This window comes from Cetorhinus maximus, chromosome 29 (assembly GCF_964194155.1).
Source record: "Cetorhinus maximus chromosome 29, sCetMax3.hap1.1, whole genome shotgun sequence".
NCBI lineage: Eukaryota > Metazoa > Chordata > Chondrichthyes > Lamniformes > Cetorhinidae > Cetorhinus > Cetorhinus maximus.
Genome location: NC_135907.1, coordinates 7025520 through 7033932, shown reverse-complemented (window position 1 = coordinate 7033932; position 8413 = coordinate 7025520). Strand labels below are relative to the sequence as shown.

Genomic DNA, 8413 nt, shown 5'->3' with positions numbered 1-8413 from the left:
AAAACACCACGCTTACCTGAGCTTGTGTCACAGTTTTTGCTGTCTATCTCAGCCAGTATTCTCAGTCGTCCATCCTGGCTTCTTGCTCTCTCTGCAGCTTTCAGATGCCTCCCCTTGGCCGGCCTCAGTGCTCGGTGATAGATCAGCGCTCGGTATTATTTCTGTCCTCAGTGGTAACTGCTAGGGGAGAAAGGCTTGACTTTTTCAATCACCTTTTACCTCAGTAAAATCCAAGTAGAACCTAAAGTGGCAATGCTTCTCCCTCTCAGCACCCAACATGTCTTGCCTTTTCTTCAGGTTGGATTTGAGGAAGCACTACAGTTGCTGCCTGGCTGCCATTTCAAGTACAGAGACAAGGGGCAGCCCCATGACCCCTCCCCCGACTCCTGCACAATATGCAAATGTAGCACATTGTCTGAGTGCAATTTGGGAGCTGAAGACGGTTTCACAGTGGGATACAAGATATGAGGAGAGGTTTCCTCACAGACACACCGCCACATAAGCCCCTTTAAATTTGCGCGGCTGTGCAAAAAGTTTAATGGGCCCGCACACTTAAACAAATCGGTCACGCACTGTAATGACTCGCCTCATTCAGTTCAACAGAAATTAGGATCATGTTTTTAACCTGTGCCCTAGTTTTAAAATATTTTGTGTTCCATATTTACTTTCTCAATTTGTTATTAATTTACTTTACATTGCTTTATATTCTATTTTGTCTTGGACATGCATCACGGTTCGTTCAATCTCACTGGTTAAGAAAATTAAAATATTTAGTTTGATCAGGGTCTTACACTTGTCAAGAGGAGCCCTTTCAAATACTGGCCTGCTTTTGGAGGCCTGAAGTCACTGGAGCTGCACAAGTCAAGACGACTGAAGGCCTGATTCGCTGTGTAATATACTTTGCAGCATCTTGTTGCACTAGCAGGCAGGAAGGAGTTTTCAGCAATGCAGTTTAAAGGCTTGATACACTAAGTACACTTTCATTTCAGGTTTGTCATTTCAGGACGCTGCGTGTTTTTTTGCTCTGTTTTCTGACTCTGAAATTCTAATTCAGACTGTGGAGAAGAGCTGTTGTTGCTGCTGTTGGTTTTCTTTGTAACTGTTGTCGTTTTTTTGTGGAAAAATATACCTTATCCATAAAATATCTGAAAGAACATTACAAAACATTTCAAAATGGCCATCGCAAAAAGTGCAATCATATTCCAGTTTTTCAAATAGATCATGTCGCACCCTGCGACGCTTCAATACGATCAATGAACATTACAGACATTTCAACATGCTCATTACAGGCAGTCAGACAGTGCAATAGTATTCAAGTTATCTACATAGATCATGTTGCACTCTGAGGTGCTTCAATACAATTGTGATAAATGTAATATTCACTGCATACATTCAATGTGAGTCTTTCAGGCCGAGGGGTCCATACCTTTCCCAGTCCCTCGGTGCACTATGGCTGAAAGGTCTTAGACAGCGACCGTTCCCCACTGCGCATTTGTGGCGGCTGCCCCAAGCTTTAGTGCGTCCCTCAGCACGTAGTCCTCGGCCTTGGAATGTGCCAGCCAGTCTGCAACACTCTGCTGGGGACAACTCATTGCACTGGAAGACCAACAAGTTTCGGGCAGACCAAAGAGCGTCTTTCACCGAGTAGATGATCCTCCACCTGCTTGTCTCGATGTGCGATCCCTGTCCCTGGGATCAACACGTAGAGCACAGAGACCTGTGTCACAGAACTGCTTGGGATGAACCGCGACAAAAACCACGGCAACTCTCTGCAGACCTTCTTTGCAAACGCACATTCCACAAAGAGGTGAACAACGGTCTCGTCCCCACGACAGCCACCTCGAGGTCAACATGCAGAGAGGGTGAGACTTCAGGAAGGATCTGACGGGGAGGGCATTTCTCACCACCAGCCAAGCTACGTCTTGGTGCTTGTTGGAAAGTTCTGGAGACGAGGCATTCTGCCAAACGACTTTGACAGTCTGCTCGGGGAAACATCGCACAGGATCCACCATCTCCTTTCCCCGCAGGGCCTATAGGACGTTACGTGCCGACCACTGCCTGATGGACTTGGGGTCAAAGGTGTTTTTCTGCATAAAGTTTTCCACCAGGGACAGGTGGTACGGCACGGTCCAACTACTTGGAGCGTTCCGCGGCAGCGTGGCCACACCCATCCTTCGCTAAACCGGGGACAGGTAGAACCTCAGCACGTAGTGACACCTGGTGTTTGCGTACCGAGGGTCTACGCACAGCTTGATACAGCCGCAGACAAAGGTGGCCATCAGTGTGAGGGCGATGTTGGGCACGTTTATTCCCCCTTTATCTAGAGGCTTATACAGCGCGTCCCTGCGGACACGATCCATTTTCGACCTCCAGATAAAGCGGAAGATGGCTCGGGTGATTGCCGTCGCGCAGCAGTCTGGAATGGGCCAGACCTGCGCCATGTACAGCAACAGCGAGAGTGCCTCACACCTGATGACCAGGTTCTTACCCGCAACGGAGAGGAAGCGTCGCTCCCAGATTCCCAGTTTCCTTTTCACCATAGACACTGGATCCTTCCAGTTTCTAACGCATACCCCGGTCCCTCTGAACCATATCCCCAGCACCTTCAGGCCGTCAGCACTGACGGTGAAGGGGACAAAGGATCGGTCAGCCCAGTTCCCAAAGAACAGGGCCTCGCTCTTCCCACGATTTACCTTGGCTCCCGAGTCCAGTTCGAACTGGTCGCAGATGTGGATCAGTCTGCACACCGACAGCGGATCAGAACAGAAGACGGCGACATCGTCCATGTACAGGGAGGCTTTGATCTGAGTGCCTCCACTGCTTGGGATCGTAACTCCTCTAATGCCCGGATCCTTCCTGATGGACTCGGCAAAGGGTTCTATGCAACACACGAAAAGGACAGGCGAGAGAGGGCAGCCCTGCCTGACTCCTGATTTAATCGGAAAGCTATCTGTTTCCCACCCATTGATTGAGACTGCGCTACTGATGTTAGTGTAGAGCAGTTGGATCCAATTTCGAATTCCCTCCCCAAAGCCCATTTTGGAGAGCACATCCCCCATGTAGGTGTGCGATATTCTGTCAAAGGCCTTCTCCTGATCCAAGCTGATGAGGCAGGTATCCACACCCCTGTCCTGTACATAGGCAATCGTATCCCTGAGCAGCGCCAGGCTGTCAGAGATCTTCCTGCCCGGCACAGAGCAGGTCTGGTCAGGGTGAATCACCAATTCCAGAGCGGATTTGACCCGATTGGCGATGACCTTGGACAGAATCTTATAGTCCACATTCAACAGTGAAATGGGTCGCCAATTTCTAATTTCCTCCCTTTCCCCCTTGTGCTTGTAGATGAGGGTGATGATGCCTTTCCTCATGGATTCTGACATGCTGCCGGCCAGGAGCATACTCTCGTACACTTCTAGCAGGTCTGGGCCGATCAAGTCCCACAGAGCCGAATACAACTCCGCCGGCAAGCCGTCGCTTCCGGGGGTTTTACTCTTCTCGAAGGACTCGAGGGCCTTAGTCAGTTCATCAGGAGTTAGCGGTTTGTCTAGGCTCTCCCGCATACTGTGGTCTAAGACCTCCGTGATAGAGGACAGGAAGGACTGGGAGGCCGTGCTGTCCGTGGGCTTCACGTCATACAGTCCGGCATAAAAGGATTTGCTGATCCTCAGAATGTCGGACCGTGATGACTTTACTGAGCCGTCTTCTTCCTTCAGGCTGCTGATCACAGAGCGCTCTCTGTGTACCTTTTGGAAGAAGAAACGTGAGCACGTCTCATCCTGCTCCACGGAGCGGACCCTGGAACGGAAGATGATCTTGGAGGCCTCCGAGGCAAAGTGCGAGGCTTGCTGGCCCTTCACCTCTTGGAGCTCCTCCTTGACATCGACCCCCATCGACTGCAGCCGGAGCAGATTCTGCATCTTTTTCTGGAGTCGGGACATTTCCCTCTGTTCCATTCTAGCTTTCTGGGTGCCTTTGCGGATGAAAAACCTCTTGATGCTTCCCTTGATCGCTTCCCACCAGTGTGTCAGGGACTCAAAGAGGGGTTTCACGGTTCTCCAACCTTTGTAATCCCTCTTGAGCTCCTCAATGTTCTCTGGGGTCAGCAGTTGCACATTTAGCTTCCATGTCCCCCTGCCCACCCTCAGGTCCGTCTCCAAGTGGCAGTCCGCCAGTAGGAGGCAGTGGTCAGAGAAGAACACCGGCTTGACCTCGGTGGATCTGACTGTGAATGCACGGGACACAAACAGGAAGTCTATCCTGGAACGAATGGACCCGTCTGGCCGCGACCAGGTGTATCTACGCTGCGCTCCGTCTGCAGGGTTGCTGAAGACGTCGTGCAGCTTGGCATCCTTAACTGTTTCCATCAGGGATCTGGACGTAGCGTCCAATCTGCTTCCGGCCCTGCCGGATCGTCCAGCCGCATCGATGATGCAGTTGAAGTCCCCGCCCAGAATGACCGGCCTGGAGGTCGCCAGCAGCAGTGGGAGCTGCTGAAAAACCTCCAGCCGCTCAGCCCCTTGTGCCGGGCCATACACGTTAATTAACCGGAGTGGAGCGTTCTTGTACATTACGTCTGCTACGAGGAGTCGCCCGCCCACCACCTCCTTGACCTCGGAGACGGTGAAGTTGCCTCCCCGCAGCAGAATACCCAGGCCGGAGGAACGAGAGTCGTTTCCGCCCGACCAGACCGATGGCCCGTGGGACCACCATCGTGACCATTGCCTGTAGGAGCTGAGGTGCGGTATCGCACACTCCTGCAGAAACAACAGGTCAGCTTTGACCTTGGCTAGGTAGTCCAAGGTCGCAACACATCGCGTAGTAGATTTAATGCTACGCACATTTATGGATACAATCTTTAAACCCATTTTAAAGCATTTATTCTCCTACCAAACCCACTGTCTCTGAGAGTCCCAGACCTTTAGTCTGCTCCTTCATACCCGTAGTGAGCTCAAATTCCTTCACTTTGGATGGGCTGAGGTAGATCTCCTTGGCCGTGTTCTGCTCCGGTGGCATCTGGAGGTTCACGTAGAGAGGGGGTTTTGAGATGACCTTTGCCGAAGAAGCTTCTCCAAAACTCACCCCCTCTGGGGTGTTGCTGTTCCCGGCTTCCTGGAGCTGGGGTGCGATGATTGCCTCACTGCTCCCAGATTCCAGGGGCTGTGGTGCACTGGCCTCCTCAGGTTGCAGGCAAAGTTGGGGTGCGCTGGTCTCCTTGTTGTCTCCAATTTTCTGGAGCTCAGGTGTCTCGTCCTCCAACGCCCTGGAGCTTTGCCGCCTCTTCTGTCGGTGCCGCCCTGGCACTTCATCATCCGAAGAGCTGCTGCCCTTGTCGTCCGTGTCGGATGGGAGACGCCTCTTGCCGCTTCTCTGGGAAACGCCTTTGCTTCTTCTTCGCTCCCTCTTACTTTTCTTGTTCTTGTTCTTCACCGTCCGCCACTCCCCCTGCTGCTTTTCCACTGCTGCCTCCTCCTCCATTGATTCGCTGTCCTGAGGACTGGGAGGTTCAGGGGGTAGTGCTGTTGATTGGCTCTCTGTTGCCTCAATCTCTTTCTCCACCTTGTCTCTCTCTGTGTCCTCCTTTGTCCCGTTGAGCTCCCTGGGGGCCTTGGTGGTTGGAGTGACACGGAACATTTCTTCTGCTTCCCCCTGGTCGGCTTTGGCTGCCTGTGCGTAAGTACGGCAGCGTTTGGGGCAGGTCCTGTAGAGGTGACTTGCCTCGCCACACAGGTTGCAGCACTTGGCCTGTTTGCAGTCTTTTGTCTGGTGCCCTTCCTGTTTGCAGATCTTGCAGAGGGAGGCGCTGCAGTTGGCCGCCACATGACCAGCCTTGCCGCATGAGCGACAATGCTTGGGTTGCCCAGCGTAGACCAGGTAGCCCCGGTTTCCCCCGATGGCGAAACTGGAGGGAGGGTGGAAAATGGCTCCCTTACCATCGGTCTTTAGCGTGACCTTAAACAGGCGTTTGCCTGTCCAGATCCCCAAGTCGTCTCGAATCTCGGTGCCGCTCCCCACCTTATCGAAGTACCTGGTGAGGAAGGTGACCACGTCGGCGACAGGGACGAAGGGGTTGTACACATGCACCATCACCTCACGTTCCCGTTGCAACGGCAGAGAAAAGTGCGGCTCCGCCGTCAGGATCTTCATCTCCGGCAGGTCTCTCTTCTCCTCGAACACCCTCAGGAGCTGGACGCAGTCTGCCACCCGCTTGAACGTCACGTCAAAATAACCGCCTTTGCGGGAGTCGTGCAGGGTGAAGATCTCCGTAGCTTGGAAGCCGCACGCCTTCAACAGGATCCTCCTGGTGAAGAAGCCCCGAACCATAGGTGATCCTCCTTCGCTGTGGTTCACCGTGACTCGGACGGTGATAGGTAGCCCACGGTATGGATTTGGATTGCGATTGGTTATCGGCCTTCCATCCCGACCTTGCCTTGGCAGGACCATGGTGTCGCCCCTGCAACACTTGATGTTAGCCAAAAGGCTGAGAAGCGATGAGAAAGAAAGAAAGTTGTGTTTTGAAAGATGTGCATGTTGAAAAGTAAAGAAAGCAGATGTTTGTAAGAAAACTATTTTTAGCATTGAAAATCCCCTGGAAAGGGGTGGTGCACCATTCCCAGAGATACTGCAATACCGGGTCGATGCGTGGAGTGGACGGAGTAAGCCCCTATTCCATCTCCCTGCTCCAAAAATCAATTTAATATATGGTCCCCAGATAAGGGACGTATCAGATATTAAACTGATAAGAACAGATTTTTTTTTTTTTTTTTTTGCAAAAATATACTTTATTCATAAAATATCTTCAATCACATTCCAAACCATTCCAAAAACACCATTACAAGGGTACAATCCAGGTTAAACTTTTACAAAATGTATCACCAGGTGCATCAGTACAAACAATATTACAATCATTTACAGCCTTTCATTTTGAGCTGTACAGCCCGAGGGGCTCTAAACAGTTCCCAGTCTCTCGGTGCGCTGTGGCAGAAAGGTCTTAGACAGCGACCCTTCCCCATTGCGCCTTTGCGGCAGCTGCCCCAAGCTTTAGTGCGTCCCTCAGCACGTAGTCCTGGACTTTGGATTGTGCCAGTCCGCAACAATCGGTCGGGGACAACTCTTTGTGCTGGAAGACCAACAAGTTTCGGGTAGACCAAAGCGCGTCTTTCACCGAGTTGATGATCCTCCAGCTGCAGTTGATTTTTGTCTCGGTGTGTGTCCCTGGGAACAGCCCGTAGAGCACAGAGTCCTGTGTCACAGAACTGCTCGGGATGAACCTCGACAGCAACCACTGCATCTCTCTCCAGACTTTCTTTGCAAAGGCACAATCCACAAGGAGGTGAACAACGGTCTCTTCCCCACCACAGCCACCTCGAGGGCAACGTGCAGAGGGGGTGAGCCTCCTGGCGTGTAGGAAGGATCTGACGGGGAGGGCCTTTCTCACCACCAGCCAAGCCACGTCTTGGTGTTTGTTGGAAAGTTCTGGCGATGAGGCATTCTGCCAAATGACTTTGACAGTCTGCTCGGGGAACCATCCCACAGGGTCCACCCACTCCTTTTCCCTCAGGGCCTCTAGGACGTTACGTGCTGACCACTGCCTGATGGACTTGTGGTCAAAGGTGTTTTCCTGCATAAATTTTTCCACCAGGGACAGGTGTTGCTGTACGTGGCGCAGGTCTGGCCCATTCCTCACTCCTGCGCTGTGGCGATCACGCCAGCCATCTTCCGCTTTATCTGGAGGTCAAAAGTGGATCCTGTTTGCAGGGACATGATGTAAAAAAACTCTGGATGAAGGGGGAAAAAACATGCCCAACATCACCCTCATCCTGATGGCCACCTTTGTGTATGGCAGTATCAAGCTGTGTGTAGACCCAAACACCAAGCGTCACTACGTGCTGAGGTTCTACCTGTCCCTGGTGTTGCGAAGGATGGGTCTGGCCACCCTGCCGCGGAACGCTCCAAGTGCCGTATCACCTGCCCCGTGTGGAAAAACTTATGCAGAGAAACACCTTTGTCCGCAAGTCCATCAGGCAGTGGTTAGCACGTATCACCCTAGAGGCCCTGCGGGAAAAGGAGATGGTGGATTCCGGCGGACGGTTCGCCGAACAGACCGTCAGGGTCATTTGGCAGAATGCCTCATCACCAGAACTCTGAAGAGAGTGGCCGTGGTTCTTGTCGAGGTGCATCCCGAGCAGTTCCGTGACACAGGTATGGACTCTGTGCTCCAGGGGCTGTTCCCAGGGACACACGCCGAGACAAACATCAACTACCGCCGGAGGATCCACTCGGTGAAAGACACTCTTTGGCTGTCCGAAACTTGTTGGTCTTCCATTGCAAAGAGTTGGCACATTCCAAGGTCCAGGACTACGTGCTGAGGGACGCACTAAAGTTTGGGGCAAAGGCGTAATGGAGAAAGGTCGCT

The 8413-nt window shown here is 52.2% G+C and overlaps 1 non-coding gene across 1 annotated transcript; it reads right to left on the bottom strand.

Annotated features, from left to right (window-relative positions):
- Positions 1-6594: 6594 nt before the first annotated feature.
- LOC144669852 (U2 spliceosomal RNA) lies at positions 6595-6776 on the bottom strand. Its single transcript, XR_013573766.1, has one exon. It is a non-coding gene; the product is annotated as a U2 spliceosomal RNA (small nuclear RNA).
- Positions 6777-8413: the final 1637 nt, after the last annotated feature.